Source organism: Camellia sinensis, chromosome 3, assembly GCF_055761805.1.
Source record: "Camellia sinensis isolate YWXY chromosome 3, ASM5576180v1, whole genome shotgun sequence".
NCBI classification, from domain to species: Eukaryota; Viridiplantae; Streptophyta; class Magnoliopsida; order Ericales; family Theaceae; genus Camellia; species Camellia sinensis.
This window is the reverse complement of record NC_138963.1, coordinates 147,351,052-147,373,725: the sequence shown is the minus strand read 5'-3', so window position 1 is coordinate 147,373,725 and position 22,674 is coordinate 147,351,052.

Below are 22,674 nucleotides of genomic sequence, written 5' to 3'. Positions count from 1 at the left end.
GAGGCCATTCTGAATGATATTGGGCCAGAGGCCATTCTATATGATATTGGGCCTGAGGCCGTTTTGGAAATGAATGCAGAATAAAGACAAGCATATGACATACGTACATACATACGACGTGATTTCTATTTGTTCATACGAATTGCCTACATGCTATTATTCACCGAGCTCGGCTCACTCTATGTTATGTATGTCTATGTAGGTAATCAGCTCGGGGATCAGTCTTAGTCCAGCCCTAGCAGCCCTATTGTCAACCCCACCTGTCCAACCAGTTACATGGAGTTTATGTATTTCTGTAAGAGTTCCCCTCATGGTTCAGAACGTTGGGTCATTAGCACTTTTGTCAATGTCGATAATCATGTATAGCTTTCACTCTTGAATGTCTTAGCCATACCCCCAGTCATGGTGTTGGGATTATGTATATACGTGTGTATATAGTTGTCACTTACGTATATATCAAGTTATATGTCGGGTTGTGTAGTGAAATATTTTGTGATCCTGGCATGTAAACACTGGCTCAATGGATGATTTTTTTTAAAAAAAATTAATCATTGCTTCTATTTAGGCCCCGTATTATATAAGGTAATCATGTTATTGATTTTTTGGTTTTGAGACCCCTTACCGGGTTGGTCATGTCCAAACTTTTAGGGGCGAGTTTACGGTGTGACACTGTGCCTCTGTTGTGCACTTTCTATTTACTATCTGTTCGCACATCCACACTTTATCTTTGCCTTACAGCTCCGGATTTATGCTTATTTACCGGCCCTTGCCCTAGTGCCGGTAGAGGAGGTAACACCAACCGTGCCCTACGTGCAATGGTATGATGTCAGGTGCCGGCGCCAGCACTGCGATGACAAGACATTCGCTTACTTCTGCCGATATTTTGACACGTTGGTGGCTCGTGAGGTAATTCGAAACTTGCAGTCATATCTTCTTTATTCCTGCCGCGATTGTTCTGATCCATACTCGAACAACTGACAACTGATAACAACTAACAACTTGTAAATTCTCCATTTACAGATCACTTGCCAGCCATGGGTGATGATGTCAGCCGAAGTCCGGGACTAGTATGCTGGGGCTTGGGCTACCTCCTGGTATCAGATCTTGCTGGAGGGCCCTTTCTACAGGGCTTAGTTTCTGGGTAAGCGTTTTGTACACCAAACCATAGGTCTGCTTGCTCCAGTCGTTCTTGCTCGGCCTCCAGCATCGATGAGGTCAGTCGATAGCCTCCCAGTTAAGGCTATTATTCAGTTCATGGTGGGGCAGGATGCGGACTACTTCCGGTGAGACAGAGACCACATAGCCTTCATTTGGACTCACCTCACGCCACCCTTGACCGGAGTTTGCCCCGGCGATGCTAAAAGTGTCCCCATTGTTGCGGAGGCTACCTAGGAGGCCGAGGCTGATGTTGGAGAGGTCACACCCATTGTACACACAGCTGGTTGGCTGACGATTCCTACCATGATTCTCTGCAGGCAACCGAGTGGGATGACCCATCAGATCCGGATAAAGCCACCAGCGGCAGAGCATGGGTATGTCAGAGCCCCGGGCGCACCTTAGGTATGGACCACACCTGACAACTTATATCCCGTATTTTTCCTTTTAGATACTGATCATTCAAATTCACTTGCAGGCGCCCATAGAGTACACAGAGGGCCTTCTTCAGCTGGTTGCTTCTCATAGTGCAGAGAAGAGAGACGTTGCTCGCTCTTCATGGTTTCCAGATATATTTCCTTCCCTCACGGGCATTGCATTGCTTCCCACACTGCACTGATATGCCATACTGCCACTGATACACAATACTCATACTGTAAACTAATATGCATTCTAGCACTGCCTCACACTGCACTGATGCACTACGCCTATGCTGAATTTGTCTTTCGGATCATACTCATACTGTATACTACATTCTGCAACATACATACTGTGTCTGATACTCTGATATTTGTTTTTCAGATTCCACCTGTACCGAGGACACAAATGGCAGCAGCAGCACTAGCGGCACCTCCTCTAGTGGTAGGAATGAGAGTTATACAGGCCCTAGCAAGCGGCCGAGATAAGTGTCGAGGTCGAGGCAAGGGCAGAGGTGCTCGTGGTCGGAGCAGTAACAAGTCCCAAACAAAGGAGACCTCCTCCTATCGAAGCCAATTTTGAGTGGGGATGATACTGAGACCAGTAACACTGAGGTGGTAGTGAGCTGATGCTTTGAGCCGTCTAAGAGCGAGGATGATGATGCTGGCTCAGGGTCAGGGAGCGAGGAGGGTGTCGGCTGGCCCTACATCAAAGAGCGGAGATGATGATGCTGGCTTTGGTTCGGAGTCCGATTCTGATAGCGGTGCCGATAGAGACAGTGCCCTTGGGTCCCCTTCGAGAAAGAGGACGAAGAGAGCCTCTTAAGCTTGATGTGATTGGCACAGATTTTTGTACTCTTTTTCTTAGTTTCTTTTATATTGGTAGCTTAGCACATGTATAGCTTTAGATAGGTGTTTACTTTTTTATTTTTGAAAAGACTTGTATTCTCTTTTTGTAAAAACTATGATTGGGGCAAAACCTAGCAGTTTTATAAAAAGAGCCTTTGTTTTTGCATCATGAACACCACTCTTGCATGAAAACGAAAATGGAATTGAATTTGCATTGGAATAATGTTCGTAACCAGATACCGAGCCGACAACCAGCTAAAATACAACTACAACTCGATAACGGAACACAAAGTAAAAACAACCTAAACACAGCTATTTACACTTGCTAAAAACAAAAGACTCAAAACAAGCCCTCAAAACACAACACCCAGAATAGAAACACACTGCCCAACTGCTAGGCCACCAATAGTGGACAGTCGGCCACTAAAGGGGATGGTCGGCCAATAAATGTAGCCAGGCGTCCAGTTGTGGTGGTTCATCAATTGGCTGACAGCTGACATCCACTTACAGCCTTATCTTCTACAAAAGGTCTTCCTCCCCAAATTCTTTTATACAGAACCTCATTTTTGTTGCTGTTTCTTCCACAAATGGAGATATTCCTTGCTAAGAAGCTTAAAGACTAGATAACCACTTTGGACGACACAGAAAAGGTAAATTTTTAAGTTTCGGCATAAACGTGCTTTTTCTATTGAGCTGACTTCACTTTGTTTTTCGTTCCTCTATGTCGCGGTCTGATGTTGGGACCCAATTACACATGTATTCCTCTTTGACGCACAACAAATGTATCCGACTCTTGAAGAGTTCCACGCATTGATGGTGTCCCGGTGCAATGAGGAGATCATGCCTCAACCCCACTTTGGCCATGCCCAGGCTTTGGGACGGATGTGTGGGCTCACTTTGTACGAACCCCGATTGTCAGCTCACGATAGAGAGCTAGATATACACGGCTTAATTTATCGATTTTCTAACAGTGACGACAGAGATGACTACCTCTACCGTGGTTATTGGTAACACGCCCTCTGCTTATGTATGCTCGCGCATTTCCTTCTTGCCCCTAATTATGGCAGAGCCAACATTAAACTGATCAAGGTGGCCTTATGCCTGAAAGAGGGAAAGAGCTACATTGGTCTGGCCTTGGCCGAAACTCTGATGGGTTTAGATGCTTTTCATAGGTGAGAGACTACTTGGTTCACAAGGAGCCGACTCCTACTCTAGGTATTGTTTCCCATCCTTTATTACTTATGATTCTGACATCACTCAGCACTCGCACTCTATTTTTCTCTCCAAGCCTTTTTCTTTGCTTTTCTCTCAACGTACATCTCTCTATTCTTTAATCTCTCTTATTTTTCATCCCTTCGCAAGTATGGCTAATGAATAAGCTGAAAGTCGTAGCCCCTTGCCTCGCGTATTCGGCTAGGGCTTACTTTTTTCACCAACAGCTAGTGGACTTCCCTTCAGAGGGATGGTGGTGTAACAGGATGTGCAGTAGATCTACGACTGACATAGCTTGGCATTTTCCCTAACTTAATTTAACTGAGATGAGCTACAACATGTCCCAACAATCGGGTATATAGTTGATTGGCCTCACGCACTACGTGTTCTATTTCCCTTTCCGGTTTAGACGCCAGTTTGGACATGAACAGATTTGCCCAGAGGAGGGGGGTAGAATACCCAACTTCATTTCCAATTCGTACTTCGCACTTGCCTTGGTACCTTACTGCTTCAAGGACAAGAGTACCCTTGGCCCCTGTCCCTAGCTTCAATTGCACCCTTTCTGGCTAGTGCTTGGCTTGGCTGGAAGACAAGGCAGAGGTTGGGCCAACTTTGGCTGCGGAGACTCCCATAAGCACGAGCAGAGGACGCAGAACCATCTGACTTATTTATGCCCCTAGTTAATTGCTTTGACCATTCTTTTCAAGTTTTTTGATGTAACAACGACTTTGATTTAATCAGTGAGATGGAGAATGTACTTCTGTTGAAATCAATGGAATTAAGGTAACGAGCACTACAAATTTTCCGTTTGGTCCCAAAATGGTCTAAGTCATAAAAGGTAAAATTTTAAGCAGAAATCAACTTTTATTAAAAAATTTCAAAACCATTTTCGAAAACGATCACTACCTGACATGCACAAAATCAGTCCTCAAGATGCACAGCCATAAATCAGAAGATTGCAACTGCCCATAACTGCATTCACAAGCACTGCTCCATCTTACAAACAACCCTTCTGCCAGAATGAGGATCACACAACCAAGCTAACAAATAATAGAGAAAGATGGCCAGATCAAAATGAATGAATAGGACAACGGAATTGGAGATGGTTATTGCCGAACTTCAGGATGAAGTTGCTACGTATCCCAAAGATGGAAATCAGGCTTTATGTAGTTCGGTTCGGGTTCAGTCGAGTATTAACTCTTTTCTTTTGCGCTCTAACTTTTGCTAAAGTTTCCCTTTAGGGTTTTCAACCTTGCGAGCTCAGTTTTTCTTTGTTTCTCATTTTTCATGCTCTAACTTTTGCCTAGGTAGCCCTTCCGGGTTTTCGGCCTAGCAAGCCTCTCAAGGATAGTTTTTCCTCAACTTGTCTATATTGATCGGCTATGAAAATCAAGGCCATCTAGGTCCAGGAGAATAATCGCCCCTCATGACCAGATATATTTGATGATGTAAGGACAAATCCAATTGCGTTGGAACTTGTCCCTAGGTTCATGGATGGGAGCTCGGTTGTCTTTCAGTACCATGTCTCCCTCCTTGAGATTCCTGGACTTAACTTTCTTGTTAAAAGCCCTAGTAATTCTGCATTGGTAGCCCTACATGTGATATAATTCCTTCAACCTCCTTTCGTCGAACAATATCAATTCCTCAAATCTGCTCTGTTGCCAGTCTGCCTCTGCTATCTGACACTCGGCCATAATTAGCAGTAAAGGTACTTCAATCTCAATTGGCAAAACAGCTTCCATTCCATACACCAGAGAATAGGGGGCTGCCCCTGTGGATGTCTAAATCGACATTCTGTAGCCTTAGAGAGCAAACAGCAGTTTATCTGGCCAGTATTTGTAGGTCTCAACCATCTTTTGCAGGATGTTCTTAACGTTCTTGTTGGCTGCCTCAACAGCTCCATTGGTCTGTGGTCTATATGTTGATGACTTATGAAAAGCCGTGTTATATTTCTCGGGCAGATCTACCACCTCTTTCTTGAAGTGTGAGCCATTATCTGATATGTTCTTGTTCAGAACTCCATACTAGTAGATGATGTTGTTTCTGATGAACTTGGCTACATGTGACATTTTCAACACCGCATAGGACTGAGCTTCCACCCACTTCATAAAATAGTCAATCGCCACCAAGATGAACATGTGTCCATTTGACCCCTTTGGCGTGACTGTTCCGATAATGTCGATTCCCCAGACTGAGAAAGGCCAAGGCGAAGTCATGTTGTAAAGCTTTGACGGCAGGATGTTCATGCGATTGGCATAGATTTGGTATTTGTGGCATCGCCGTACAAAGCTAATGCAATCCTCCTCCATGGTTGACCAGTAATAACCTTGTTTGAGAATCTTCCAGGCTAGCATCACACTATTCATTTGTGCCCCACACTCTCCTCCGTGGATAGCCTCCATGGATAGCCTCCATGAGACACTTCGATTCCTCTTCATCTACACAGCTTATACATTCCCAGATGACCACTTTTGTAAAACTTGTTTCCGTAAATGATAAATTGGACGGCCAGATGTCGTATTCCCATTTGTCCTTGGCATTTGCCCTTGGTGGATAAGTCTCATTTTCTAGAAAATTCCAAATGTCGTAATACCATGGGTTTTTGTCTTGAACTTCATTTATTGCGGCAATGGTCTCATAGGCCAATGTGGCGTGTCTTTCTGTTCGATAATAATCAGATACATCTTCACTCCCAACGGGATGTCTAACATAGAAGATAGAGTTGCCAAAGCATTAGCGAACCGGTTGTTCTCTCTTAGCAGATGCATAAATGTTAGCTTTTCAAACCTCGAAATCAAAATATCTAGGGTCTTATGGTAAACCTCGATTTTCTCCTCTTTGACATTCCAGTCTCCGTTTGCTTGAGACACAATCAAGTTAGAGTCTCTGATGACATCCAACCTTATTGCCCCTAGTTCTAGGGCAGCTTCTAAACCAATGATACACGCTTTGTATTCTGCTTCGTTGTTGGACACTTTGATCTAGAGTTTGAACGCTAGGGATATATGGGAATCATGGGGTGTTATTAGCAACACACCTATCCCATAACCATATTGATTAGATGCTCCATCAAAGTACATCGTCAATGTTTCGTCTTCCAGTTGCCAAATATCTTTATCTAGGAACAGGTATTCCACTGCCTCATCTCCCTCTACTGGGTGATTTGCCAGGAATTTCGCTACAGCTCTTCCTTTAACAGATTTGTGCGTGACATACTTGAGATCAAATTTACAAAGAAAAAGCAACCAACGAGCTAGCCTACCCATAAGCACTGGTTTCTCAAAGAGATATTTGATGGGATCTAATCTCAAAACTAGAATTACAGAGCGAACTAATAAGTAGTCCCTCAACTTCCTGGTAGCCCATATCAAGGCTAAGAAAGCTTTCTCCAGGGGAGTGTGGCGGGTCTCATAGTCCAGCATCTTCTTACTGAAGTAATAGACGGCCTTCTCCACTCTATCTTAGATTCTTGAGCTAGCATGCACCCCATAGTTGAGTCTGTTGCTGAAAAATACAGAATCAAAGGCTTCCCCAGCTCTGGCGGTAACAACACAAGTGGATTCTGGAGGTATTGCTCGACTTGCTTGAAGGCAAACTGACATCAATTGTCTTATCGGAACATCTTCCCTTTCTTCAAAAGACCAAATAGTGGTTCACAAGTCAAGGTTAATTTGGAAATAAGCTGTCATATGAATTGTACTTTACCCAGAAAGCTACACACCTCCTTTTTCAGTCCTCGATGGTGGCATTTCTAAGATGGCCTTGATTTTGGAAGGATCTACTTCAATTCCCCTCTACGTGATCAGAAATCCAAACATTTTCCCTACCGTTATGCCGAAGGTGCATTTCTGCAGGTTTAACCTCAATCTATATTCCCTAATCTGTTGAAAGAACTTTTCCAATGTGGTGTAGTGGCCTTCTCGCTCTTTGGACTTGACAATCATGTCATCCACATACACCGCAACCTCTCTGTGGATCATGTCATGCAAAATGGTGGTTGCAACCCTTTGATAGGTAGCCCTAGCATTCTTGAACCCAAAAGGGATGACTTAGTAGTAATACGTACCCCATGGTGTGGTGAAAGAAGTCTTTTCTTTGTCTTCTGATTCCATCAGAATCTGATTGTACCCAGAAAACCCATCCATAAACGAAAGCAAGGCATGGCCAGTAGTGAAGTTTACCAACTCATCTATTGCAGCAGTGGGAAGTCATCCTTCGAACAGGCTTTATTCAAGTCTCTAAAGTCGACACTGACTCTTATTCTGCCATCCTTCTTAGGTACTGGAACAATATTAGCTAGTCACGTCGGATACTCAGATACAATCAAGAACCCTCCCTCAATTTGTTTGGTGACCTCTTCTTTGATCTTCAATGCCCAATCTAGGCGAACTCTACGCAGTTTCTGCTTGATTGGTCAGCCCTCAGGGTTAAGAGGGATCTGGTGTTGTACGATCTCAGGGTCGATTCCAGTCATGTCTTCATAAGACCACTCAAAAATATCTTTAAAATCTTTTAACAAAGCGATTAAACATTCGCGTTCCTTCGAAGACAACATGGACCCGATTTGGACCAATTGTGGATCCTTCTTAGTACCCACATTAATGGCAGCGATTTCATCAATATAAGGCTTAGCATGCCTCTCCTCCTCTCGATTAATCAACTTTTTCAAAACCAGAGGAATTTTTTCCTCTCTGTTTTCATTCAAATTCTAAGAATCTTGGTCAATAAAATAAATCAGCGACATAGAGTAGTACATAGAATCTGTAGTGTTCTTATACATAAGTTCTGGTTCTTCTGTTACAATAGACTCAAAAGAGAAACAAAAAAAGGACCTCGACAGGACCTTGGCATCCGGGTTACCACCCCCGGGAATGCTAGACTCAGACTCTCCAGACTGACTTGAATCTGATTCTGACTCCATAGACTCAATGGAATTAGATTCTAGCTCATCACCTGATTCAGAACTGGAAAGAAAGCCTTTCTCCAGCTACTAAATAAGACATGGTGCCCTCAATGCATCTAGAATACCACTGGAGGGATCCATACACGGTTCCTCTCTGATTAAAAAGATAGTAATGTTATCCTCCAAGTTCTCTGTGTCGGTCGCGGGATCTGTCAAGAGATTAGCCAGTGTTGCCCCTATGTCAACCTCATTGTTGTTTGAGTGATCTTCTTTGCTCTGGTCAGTGTTGATGCTTGGTTTAGCCATTTCCTCATCACTGTCTTGCACGCTTTTTTGAGAAATTTACCCAAGGCTCAAGAAAGCCACAAAAAAGGAAATCCTCTCCTTCTCGAACAAAATGACCGTTCAACGTTCCTCAGATCAACCTGTGGATGAGCGCCTAATGCTTCCCAGCACTCTTGGCCTTGGCTTTGCTCTTTATTTCTTCTCTCTTTCTGATCTAGTCCTCTTTGGTGGGTACGTAGCCCAATCCAAAGGCATGTGGTTCTGTGGCACCTCTGCCAATGCTGCAACACCCTTCTGCCCACTTTTCTCGAACCCCATTCCCAACACATGCTATAGTTTGTTCATGAAGTAGATGGACTGGGCACTGACGTACATGCCTTCGTCCGTGGCCAGAATTATCTACACTACTCAAGCTTCCACCAGAGTGAATCCTGAGAGGAATACATCCACGTCGCCATGGTTGATCTCTAGCACTGGCGTAGTCACCTCTAGAGGTGGATGGATGGATGAGTTCCCGAAAGCAGTTGCTACCCCTCTCTCATGAGGATACTTCAACATCTAATAGAGGGTGGAGGAAACGACCTTCACATGATGTAACCAAGGCCTCCCTAACAGCAGGTTAAAGGTAGCCAGCACATCCAATACATGGAACTCAATCTCTTGCTCAGATGGGCCGACCTGGAGTCATACTTTCACTGTTCCAATGACTTCTTTACTTGTATTGTCATACGCCTGTATTACCTAGGCTGTGGAGACAAAGTCTGCCGATTTGAGGCCAACCACATAGGCAGTACGGGAAGAACTGGCATGAATGGCAGAACTAGTATCTACCAACACCACTAGCACCCACTTCTCTCTACATTCCATAGATATGTATAATGGCTTGTTGTGAGGCGACCTTCCAGTGGCATATCTTTGTTAGAGAAAGTGAGCATTGGCTTAGCTTCACTTGGAAAGACCAGGCCCACAAGTTGTTTGGCGCGTAGTATCAATGGACAATTTAGCCTCGTCCATTGCCGACAATACTGCGTGTCGGTGAACCCGTGAAGCCATAAGGAGTTCCCAGATAGAGATATCAGCTTGGATCTTCTTGAGCTACTTTAAAACTAACTCCTCTTCTAGTTGCTTCTCCTTATGTTTCTCCACCTCCTTGTCCTTTCCTGATGGCTCAACTTGATCTAAGTGTGGCGGCTTAAAGTCCGTTCACTTTGGGTAAGATGGTCTATCTCCTCAGCATACCATGTAGTCTATGGGATACAGTCCCCCCCCAGTCTTTGTCAGTATGGGCCAGATGCAAATCATTGTTGTCCCATCACTCGCCCTTAACTGTCGACAAACAGTTGTCTAGCTCTACTTGAATCATTTTCACAGTATAAGTGTCCCCCTCAGGGCGACACGCAGTTGCATTTTTCTAGCTATTTTCAATTCTTTCTCTCAAACTGCCTCAGTGTAACTTCTTGTTCAGTATCTGTAGTGTTCATCACACCCACTTCTTGGGTTGGGTTTCCAACATGTGTCCTCCAGCAGTTTTCCTTTTTCATCAACCTTCCCGGCCATTGCAGCTACCTCTATTTCCTTTCCCTCCAATTTCATCCTAGTTTCTTCTTCCTTCTCTAGCTCATCACTTAGCTATCCGGTGTCGTTGGTTGATCCGTTCAGGTCAAACCACCCGATCTATATATCTCCTTGGTCATTCTCATCGAAAAACTGTAGGTTGTCTAGATCTTCTTCAAGATCTACCAGGTCGTCCAACCCTTGGCTCGAGCCATCCTCCCTAACCACAATAATCTCCCCCAAGGTTGGTAACACCACTTTGGGTCTTGTTTGAGTGTTTGGCACAAAATAACAACTCAGATCATATGCCCTTTCAAATAGGTCCCTAAGACACCCTAACGACAAACTAGTACCTACTTCCAAAGCCAAAACCTCATTTACTGCAAGTATCGTCACCACATTATGAGGTTCAGGTTATGGATTAGATGTGCCCATCATGCATAAACTTGTGCCCTCAAGAATGAACAACATCAGTTTAGGTAGGTGGGATGGGGTAATATATACGCTGAGGTGGGCAGTGTATGCATAAGGTTAAGGTTTCGATAGGGGGACTTGATTATGGGCCAAGAGCAGATTTGTGGTTACATTTGGTTTCTGGGGTGGAGCGATGACCTTGTTGTCAATGAGATCCTGAATCTCATGGCGCAAGTGGAAGCACTGGTCAGTGTCATGACCGTGCTGCTGGTGAAAAGCACAATATTTTGTAGGATTATGCTTGGGTGGAAGAGGGTCAAGAAGTGGGCGAGGTTCTAAGGGTTTTAGGTGCCCTTTCCTGACCAGCACCTGCACGGCTTTGGATAAGGTTATGTATAGTGGGTGATAAATTCTACTCGAAGGTCAGGTAGGATTGGATGGTGGTTGTGGGCCTTGGTTGGCAAAAGGGTCGACAGTTTTTGTTATGGTGACAACACTTACGTCTGATGGCCTTGTAGCTGTGCTACCACTGGCAGCATTGGAACTGCAAATGAACGGCTTCTTAGCTGGCTCCTTATCATCCTTAATAATCCCCTGCTTCATGGCATCCTCGATTTGAACCCCCATCTCGTGAAGCTCTTTAAATGTAAATAAGAGGAGAACAATCATTTTTTACAGCAACTTGCCATGCAGATTCCGGATAACCATTCTGATCTAGTCTTTCTCTGAAGCTCGAGTGGTCATCATTGACACTTTAACCGTCTATCTTGTCACAAACTCGAAAAAAACCTTCCTTTGGCTCTTGACGTGTCGCCTCGAGATCACGAGTTGTGAGCTCGATTTGCGCATTGTAAGAGTACTAAGCAATGAAGGACTCGGCTAATTCCTCCCAATTCTACTTTACGAAATCTTCTAACTTGGCATACCAAATGGCAGCTATGCCTGACATAGTGCGACCAAAGAGGGATAGCTTTTGTAACCGAGTCAAACCCATCGGCCACAAGATATCTAAAAACAACCATAAATGAACCATCGAGTCCCCAGAACCATCAAAGCAATCAATATGTGGCATCTTGAACCACTCTTGTAATGTAACCGTCGATTTGGTGTATCCATCCCCTATGTGTGGAATGGAATTGGCTCCTTGCTATTTTTTGAGCAGCTTCTCTAATTTGTCGACTTTGAGAGCGGTTGGATCAACCTTGAATTCGAATGGTACCTCAATTTGATAAACCAAGGCTTTGGAAGCTTGTGTCGGGATGGGTTCTACCTACACTGGGAAAACCGGAATACCCTCAGCTTGTGGATTCGAAGCAGTGGCAACATTAACAGTAGCACCGAGCACAAGAATAGCCGCAGTGGGTACATGTGATCAGAGGCCGTAGCTGGCTGTTGCTGTTGCTATAGCCTAGTTATGACCTCGGCCTAACGGGCCGCATCGTGCTGTAGTGTCTCAACTGTTTATTGCAGTTTGAGTATTAAGTCCTCCATATTTGTCGGGGGATACTGTGCCATTGGAATCAGTGACTGTTCTTGAGTTGAATTGGAAGTAGTTGACTATTCTTGAACCGGGCTGGATACAGGTGAGCTGAGAGGTGACTGTTGTAAGAACTGGACTGGTGAATTCTGTTTGATCCATCTCCACCTTGCAACTGGTGACAGCGAGGCAAATACAGGTTGTCCCGAACAAGATCTCCGACCTTGCAAAGTCTTCCGACGTGGGTCCAAAGTACTTGGGAGATATCAGACCCTTCTGAAGTAAAGAAAGAGAACAGTAATCAAAAATCGCACAGCACCTCAGCTAAGATGTTATCAACACAGACATGATCAAAGCTGTATGATTGCACTCCATATTGAATCATACCCCAAAACAAATACCAACCTTGCAACTGACATGCACGTTCTTGTATAGTTTCACTATAAAGCACATACTAGGTAAGAGAGAGCCAAAAAACCCCTATGAAGGGTAGGGTTACCCTGTCCAAGTTTTTGTCATGAACTACGATTTCACTATTTCAATCAAACGGTTTCTTGTAATCCTACAATGTCCTAGTTTCGAACAGTTACTATGGCTTACTACATGCAGCTAAGCCAAATGGTCAAAGGGGGTACCTTAGCAAGACTACCTAATATACCTCTCACACCTAACACCAAAAAGTGAAAGGAGGATCAAGCGATACAGTGGTAGTCCAGATCCAGGAGTTGTGTTTCCAACATGGCAGAGCCCACGACCTGTCAGCCTTTTGGCAAGCGTTTTAGGCGAACCTCTAGCAAACCATCCAGGAAAAGCATATGGAAAACACAATGACTTATGGTAACAATGCAAATGCAATTGCAAAGAACACATATATGTAGATAAAATTTCACATCATGAAGTCCAAGTCAAGTTCTCTACTATCCCCAGCAGAGTAACCAAAAAATTGTAGCTTGCTTTTCTTGCTCCCTTTGGATATGATAGCCCTACAGTTCGGACTCTTGTGGTTCTGAATCTGATTTCACAAGTGCAATATGAAATAAATAAACACAAATGAGTCCAGATTCGACAAATCTTTTGGAAAATTGATTTGTAATCAAAATGCCAAAAATGGACTGCTTTGTCAGATTTCAGAGTTGCCACCTAAATATTTTTGAAAAATTTAGGAAACCCGAGACTCGTGCGAAAGGCCACTTATCCGTCATCACCAAAGTGTCTTGGTTCTAGAACTTAGGTACGAGAGGGTGTAGACACCCCATTTTTGACCCTTCTTAAGACTTGGATGTTCTTGCAGGTACATCCAGTGACAAGTGCGATTTCTCGTCGAGCGCTCGAATTCCGCGGCGGAGCGCCACAGGTTTAAGCTTTCCAAACCCTGTATCAATTCTGTCTCATTTTTGGGCCATGTGTTGGTCCTTTCAGAATATTTTTCTTGGTGCACTGCCGTCCACTTTTGGGCACTGCCGACCATGGATTTAGTCCTATCGACCATTGATGAGCCCTGCCGGCCATCACTGATGGCTGGTAGGCCACTAGTGCATCACTAGATATTTTGAGCCAGCTAGTGAGCACTAGTGCTCCCCTCTATACACGTGTATAGAGGGATGAAGGCAAGTTCTTGGCTTGTATTTCTACAAAAGGGGAGGTCTCTCCCCCATTTGAGGGGTTACAAAAATCTTGTGAGCAAAATTTCTCTCTCTCTCACTCTCTAGAATCCTCTCTCTCTATATTTTGTGCTTGCAAGTGAGTTTTCTCTACACACTTGCACTAAGAACCTTGACCAAACACCTTCACTTCAGAGCTGAGGTCCCTTGAAGCTTGGTTTGAGGTCATAAGCTTGGTTTGAGCTCATAAATTGTGTTGTTTGTTGCTGTGTTTCCAGGGTAAATCCTTACCCTTTTTAAAGCTTTGTTTTAGTTGCTTGTTTGGCCACCTTTGCATGGTAGTATTAGGCTGGTTTTAACTTCTAAAAACTCTGTTTTAAAGGTCTTAAAATGATGGTTTGAGTCTTTGTTTACTTAGGGGTTGGTTTTCTCCCTTTGCTATTTGGCTTGTAAAGCTTTTTGAGCCATCTTTCAAAGCTTTTGAAACACCATTTTCTTGGCCTTTTAACTACTGAATTCCAAGGATATTTTAGTGGTAAAAAGTTGGTTTTGAGGTCCAAAAGAGGAGGGGGTGGCCTCCCCTCTTTGTATCTTGTTTGCATGTGTAGTTGGCTTAACCTATGAGCATGTTTTTCTACCCCCTTAAGGCTCTATGTTAGCACATTTTTGCTACTTATTTAGCATGCTTTAGCTCTGTTTTGGGTGGTCTCGGTCATATGTGCTTTGTCTTGCATGGCTATAGTGTATTTGGCTTCACTAGCTTTGAGTTTTAAGGCCTTTAGCATGCTTTGATTGAGATGTTTGCGTGTTGTAGCATCATTGTACACATGATTTCAGTGCATATATCTTTGTCACACTCTCACTTATTCCACTCTTTCATGGCTTTTGAAAGTTGTGTTTTGTGTCTTGTTTGTGAGCCAACATGGGAGCATGTTTTTCTTGCCTTTTATGCTTCATTCTCAACATGTTTTAGCCACTATTTTTGCATGTCTTAGCTCTGTCTTGAGTTGGTTTGATCATTTAAGTTTGATAATGCATGCCCCTAGTGTAGTGCTCTTCACTAGTTTCAATGCTTTTGGCCCTTAACATGTTGTGCATGTGTTGCTTGCATGTTTGAGCATTATTTGTCGTGCCATTTAAGCACTAAAATGTCTGCAACCTCCCTCATTTCTTCACTTTCTATTTGTTTTGAGGGTTGGTTAACCTTATGTTTGTGTTTAAGCTTGAGATAGAGCTTGTGCTCAATGGCTTTAACTCTCTTTTGAGGGTTCCTCCTAGCCAAAGGTATGAGCTCTCTCATGTCTTAAGCCATCCTTTGGTTGACCCCTCTCTCATTAGAGGACACTCATCTTGGACTTAACCAACTAAAGAATGGCTTGGTAATGCTAAAATGAGTAAATACAATGAACCAAGTAAAACATTACCAAGATAAGCATGTTATGAGTGCATTGCATTGTGTTCAATCGGACGTTATATTGAACACAAGGAAGATTGGTCCATTTCATACTCAAAGTGATGAGATGAGCCAATCCCCTTTGTCTCCATTGCCTTTGATCATCCATGATAAGGTAGTGGATTTGAGTGTTTGCTTTGTGCATTTATTGAATGTGTACAAGTTGGATCCTTGGCCATCATGCATTGAAGATGATTGATTGGTGGTTTTAGACCCAATAACCCCCCTCCTTTGATGTTTTGAGATGATAAGGAGAGGGTACAGTACAAACATGTCCTAGGAAAACCCTACATTTTCCTCTCTGTGTGCTCTGTTGCGGTTTGGTGAATCAGCGCACCAGTGGCCGACAGTACATCATCATTGGCCGACAGTGCTTCATTGTTGGCCGGCAGAGCCCAATCTTGGCCGGCAAGTGGCTGATAGCAACTCTTCATGGCCGGCAGGCCACTAGTGCACTCCCCAACATTGTTTTGGTAAGGTGGAGTAGAAATTTCTTAGGATAACCCTGCAAACAGAGCCTCTCAAGAGCAAACCGAAAGGCTTTTCGGGACGAAAAATCGCATGCATGCATCCTCCGCTTCCCAAGGCAGAGCTGGAGTAGCATAGTTTTAACATTGGTTTTGCATGTTTAGTTAGTATTCATTGGTTTTGTAATTTAATTAATTAGTGTGCTCATTAGTTAAGTATTGTAATAATTGGTAAGTAGTTTATTAGTTATTCAATTGGCTTTGTAATAATTAGTCTAATTAGTTTAATTAGATTAGTTAGCTTAGCTTAGCTTAGAGTAGCTTAGCTTGTTCATTTGGACCCTCCATTGAGAGGTCACAATGTTGTAATATGTGTGCGTGCGTGTGTGCATGTTTTCCAACCCCACGTCTTTCTCCCTTTTATTTAACTGCGTTCGATGGTTAGACTAGGGCATGTTTCGATTAACATACCTTATGCTTGCATGTTTTCATCCATTCATTTGTCTTGTATGCACCGGGCTCGGTGTATCATTCAAACTGCATTGTATTTCAAATACCTATTTGAATACATGTTTCAAAGCATGTTATCAAATTGTTGCATTCATATGCTATCTTAGGTAGCCGAGCCTATCTTATTGCATTATTGCATGTGTTGCATTAGGCATCTTGTATAGCTAGGATCATGCATGTTTCTAACTACCTTTTGTTTTGGCTCGGAGTACACTGTAAGTTTTACACTTTAGCATACTTGCCTGAGAGTGAGTGTTGCCATGATAGCATGCTTGCCATGAGGCTATTTGCTTAATTGATTAACTACATGAATGCCTGTGGATGAAGGCTTCATTGCTTGAATTGGAACAATTCATCAAATGTTAGTTTTAAGCCCACTTTGCGAAATGGCAAATCATCATGTTTTAAAGCCCATCATGTTTGATGGCAAATTCGTGCTTTAGCCCACTTGAGGGTGGCATTTTTAAACCATTTTCGAAAAGCAAACATGAGTTTTTTTGTTCCAATTCTTGCGATTTTAGTCTATACTTGTGTGTGCGTCACATTGTAAAGTTAGCTAGTAACCGAACAAGAACACATGTGTTTATCAAACATCATATCATGATAGTAGAGGCCGATCCTTTGATCGGGCGAGCGAGAGTGTTCATTTCAGGACCTTCCCCTCTCGTACCCAAGTTCCCGAGCCGAGACAACTTTGGTCATGACAGACACGTGGCCTTTGGCACGAGTCAGGGTTTTTCCTAAATTTCCCAAAAACAAAATATTTAGGTGGCGACTCTGTAATCTGGCAAAGCAGTCCAGTTTTGGCATTATTTGATCTAAAATCAATTTTCCAAAACGATTTGCCAGATTGGACTCTTTGGTGTTTATTAGTCTCACATTGCACTTTGTGAGATTACGTTCAGAACCGTGACAGGAGTTCGAACTGTAGGACCAATTCGCGCCTCTCCAAAAGGGGGGCGCGTGAAGAAAGTCGAGTCTACAGAGGGAAAGGCCATGAATTGAGCACCCCACTCGCCCGATCAAAGATCGACCTCTACTAATCATGACGTGATTTTTATTTACATTATATGCTCTTTAGTCCGGTTATTAGGCTATCTTTACTACATAACGCACACAAGTATAGACTAATTTGCAAAAATTGGAACGCTTTGATTTTATGTGTGTTTTGGAAAGATGTTTGAATATGTACCACTTGAAAAAGTGATCTCATATGTACATTAAGCAAATCATCCCAATTTAAGTAATTAGCCATCATCCACAGGCATTCAAACAAGTATATCACTTAAGCACTTAGCCTCATGGAAAACATGCCCGATATGGCAACACTAACACTCATGCAATATGCTAAAGCAATGAGTGCCTCTAACTAATGCGATATAACTAATGTAACACATGCAATATACAGCAAATAGGCTCGGCTATTAACTTGGCATGTGAATCAATTTGACAGCATGCTGTTTAAGCACATTTTCATAGAAGTAATAAATAACAATATGAATTAGGATGATGAGCCGAACTTTTATGCATGCAAGACACATGGATGCAAAGCATGGAAAATGCTTAACGAAATATGATGTACTACATTGTCCATCATAAGCGGGTAAATAAAAGAGAGAAAGAACAGGGGTTGAAAGGCATACACAAATTATTACACATTTGCCCTTGCACAAGAGGGTCCGAATAAATGCCCTAACTAATTACTACAAATCAATTAACTATTACAATACCCAAATTAAATTAATCAACTATTCTAGCTAATCATTTACAAGTTAGAACCAATTAATTAATTACAACACAAAATTAATTAACTTAGCTATTACAAGCTCAAAGGAATTACACTTAATTAATTACAAGATTCCACTTAACGAGCCACAAGGAGGAAATGCTCATGCGTGAAATGCAGATTTTCAACCTGAAAATGCCCTTGTTTGGCTGCCAGAATGATGCTATTTTGCAGTCAGAAAATTGCACTGATTTTCACCTCAGCCTCTGCTTTGTTCTGCAGAAAGAAAAAGGACACTGACTGGCTGAAAAAGTTGGCCGGCCGGCTAGAAGAAGAGGTTGGCCGTGCGATAATGTGGTCGACCGACCACTAATGTTTGGTATTGCCCTGCTGCAACAGATATGAAATAGAGCACAAACAAAGTATTTTAAGGGGATGTTTGCCCACCCTATCTCTCACTATCATCAAACGAATCAAAGGAGGGGTAGCCTTAATTCGCAAGTGATCAATCGGTGCAAAGTCATTGCGTGATGACTTATGAATCAAGGGGCAAAAGCTTAACAAATGAAGCTAAATGACAAACAAAAACCTCTCCCTATCATGATATTGATCAACGCGAAGCAGTTTACTTGATATTTTGAACCATTATCATCACAAGAGAGTATGAAATGGCGCAAAACTCAATGGATTCAATTAATATCCGATCAAACCCCCAAACTATTTTATTATCTTGTTGAATCATAGCCCAATTTTATTACCTCTTTTAATTGCCTTTCCTTTTATTAGTCATTTTAGTCCAAAATGAGCATTAAGTCCACTAATGGAGAGGAGTGTCAAGCAAAGGGTTGTTTTGGGAATGAGAGAGAGGTCATGCCTTTGGTGATGAACCTCTGAAGAGATTAAACCATTAAGCACAAGGTTTCTTTCTCAAGCTTAAACAACACTCATTTTGAAGCAACTCTCAAAGCAGCAAAAAGTCAAGAAACGAGGGAGGGTGCAACGGTGATTATGCCATGAACACAAGTATGAAAAGCATTAAATAAATGCTATCAACTCAAATAAGTTGGTGTTTAATGCCTAAAACACAAAGTCTATGAGGACCATTACATTACAAGCCTACTATACAAAGCATAAATGAAATAAACACATTAAAACAATCCTAGAATGAGTGAAAATAGTGCTAGAATTGAGTTGAAAAAGCTAAGAAAAGCTAGCTAAAATAACAAAGACATGAAGCTAGTAAACAAGCACAAGGATGGGAGGCTAACCCCTCCATTTTTTGGACTTCAAAACAATAGTTTTAGCCTCTAAAATCTCTGAAAATTAGTAGGAAAAAGTTAAAAAGAAGATAGGAAACACAAGGGTCAAAGCTTGGGAAATAAGGTTCAAAGAAGGATGATTAACCCTTATACCTTTAATAGCTTTTAACCACAAGTTTCAGCCCATTAACACAGTTGAAAAACAACCCAAAAATAATAAGAAAAGATAAGAAAGAAGTATTGTGAAAGAGCTAGGATGTATGTCTCTTGAAGAGGAGTGACCCTTGGAGTTATAAACCAACAATTCCACACCCTCAAGAGCTAGTATTCAAGCTCAACAACCTTAGCAAAGAGTCCAAAAAAATCTGGTTTAGGAAGGCTAGGCAAGGTATGTATAGGTTGCAAGGTAGAGATTAAGAATTTGGCTTCACCAAAATTTTCTAACCTAATTTTATGAGAGGGGGTCAAGTATATATAGAAAATAATGTTAGGCTCTCGGAAATATTAGTATAGAAATAGCTAGTGCAATGCATGCACCTATGGAGACAGCTGGCACAGTTGGCAAAAATATCTATTTTTACTGACACAAGTGGCTGACCGACCGCTAAGGGGAGGGCCGGCCACTCATTTGTGGCCAGCTATCACTAAGTGGCCTTCAGGCCCCTAGATGATTAGGCTTAAAAAAAATATTGTTTTGGTCCAAAAGTGGTGCAAGGTTTGTAGGTTTTTGAGGCTTAAATCCGAGGCTTTCTGTTGACGAAATCGAGCGTTTGACAAGTGTATAAATTCATCATTGCGTGATCAATCAGTGGCGCCCAAGTCTTAAAGGCGGTCAAAAATAGGGTGTCTACACCACGTATAATGCTTGACAATGTCATGATAAATGCTTTGTTTGAATTCATTATATGATTTGTTTTGGAATATAGGACATGATTTGAATATGTTGGACTTCATTCATTAACCTCTTCATTTTGGTATTAGTCATTGGGTTTTAGCTCACCCCTTTCCCTTATATACATGTAGGTGAGCATTGGGATGGTCAAACATAGAGTTGCTTTCGAGAGTTCGCCTTTTTGTCAAGCCAATTGTGGAGTGTCTCCGTGTTGTGGTGCAATCAAGTGTAGTAAGTACAAACATGAATTGTTTTTATAAATACCCTCAACCCCCAACTAGAATACAACATTGTCCTCAATGTAAGTAACTGTAAAGTAGATAGTAAAGTGAGACAGAGAGGATCTTACCAGATGGTGTAGGCGCACATCTAGTAAGGCAGGGACGAACCAAACACACACACACATACTCTTTTTTTTTTACAGTACAATATAAAAGGAAAAGAAAAATAAAATAAAACAAAACAAAAAGAAATGAAGAAATGAAACAAAGAAAATATAATGGATATCACTGATTTGGATCCGGCAGTGGTGGAAAATGCTGCTCAAATAGGGCATGCATCAATGTCCGAGTCTTGAATGCCTCATCATGAACCCTAGCACCAAGCTGATCAAACCGTTACTGGCCCAACTCCCGGTATGCATAGAAGTCAGTTTGCAGAGATGCAACTGACTATTGATACCCATCAAGTGTCGTCTGTGAGTAATCCTGATATGCCAGATAGTTTACTCAGAGATCAACCACAGATTGCTGAATTGCAGCTTGATTATCCAAAAGAGTCTAATATTGCACCCGCGTCATACAGAATGGTGGTGGCGCTGGTACGGCGGCGGGCACTACCGGAACATCATTAGGATTGGCCAGCGCATCGGGGAGGAGTAGAGGAGGCGGCAGGCAAGTAGTGGTTTGGCGCCATTGGGTTTTACTATAAAGCATTGGCGGCAGAAGCTGAACCTCATTGGGTTCGAGTGGGTATGTCCCATGGCCTTTTATAAGTGCAATGATGAGGTTGGCAAATGGGAGGGCCCATGTAGAACCGCCTCGAATATTGCATAACTTGACTTCATTAAGGATACAAGCCATCTAGTTGAAGATCAAAGTAGGGATGCCGACCCAAAACCTACAGTCAAATCGGTGCAAGGCACAAAAGAAGTCCCCTCGCCGCTCTTCCTTGTAGCCTAGAGGGATGACATTCTTTTTTAGAACCACATCAAGGAAGAGGAGGCGGCATGGTAAGTTAGCCTGCCAGATGCTAGTTAGGTTGTCATCATCCCGTCGCTCCTCATAAAATTCGGTCACCAGTGCTAAGACTGTGAGTTCCCGAGTGAACACCAAGAACAACTCTTCATTGATAATGTTCGTGGAACAGTGAAGAACCTTGGCAATGGAACCTGGTGTGACCACTAAATCCACCTAGTCAACAACGGACAAAAAGCTCTCGGGGCCTCGTCACTGATGTACGTGTTCTGATAAAAGACTCACACAATGCGAGGATACGCCGGTGCAGTGACGATATAGATGCCTAGGAGGCCCCGGTCTTCAAGTTGTTGGACACTCCATGAAGTGGGTTAATAGCGGTGGAACAAGTCCACATCAAAAGTTGTGTCACAGGCAATTGGTTTGTTGGCCCAAGTGTCGGTTGGTACATCCCTAGCGGCGATGTTAGCATCGTGAGGCTGCTTGGGTGCTCGGCGGGATGATGTAGAGATATCTGCACAAAATAAAACAACCAACACAACCAAAAACGTGGAACAAATCACTCAAAACCTAATTGCCATCACACCACCGGATTTCTTTTATTTCAATTTTTGTTTTTTTTTTAAATACTACCCTAAATTAACTTACACTAAGTTAGCAAGTAGAAAATTGACAAATGCAACTATGAAATACAATGAATAAATTAATTACTTAGCAGAGAGAAAAAAATAAAAAATAAAAAAATAAAATAAAAACTAAACGACTAACCAATTAAACTAACAATTAAATCACTAAATAAAAACAAAACAAAATCACTAAAACAAAAATAAAAACAATCCACTAACCAATTAAACTAACAACTAAATTGAAATTAAAAAAAAAATATAAAAACCACTAACTAAACAATTAAACTAAACAACTACATTATACAAATATAGACTACAACAAGCTAAATTATTATTATGTTATTATTATTGGTGGATATTTTTATTTTTATTTTTATTTTTGGGCCGCACATGCGTTGGTGATGGCTGCACAAGCGGTGGTCTATTACAGCAACAATTTTTTTTATTTATTTTTGTTGTATGTGAGGATGACAATGATGAACCAGATGATGAATAAGCCTGAAAAACAACCATCAAACTACTAATGTACTAATATTACAAGTGAAAACTAAGAAATCTAACCAAAAAGAGGGTGATTACCTCAAAAAAAAAAGTAGGAAGAAAAGAAAGGAAGAAGAAGATGTAGATCCACCGAAAAAAATGGCCGTCGGAAGGTCCCCGGTTGGAAAAGATGGTGATG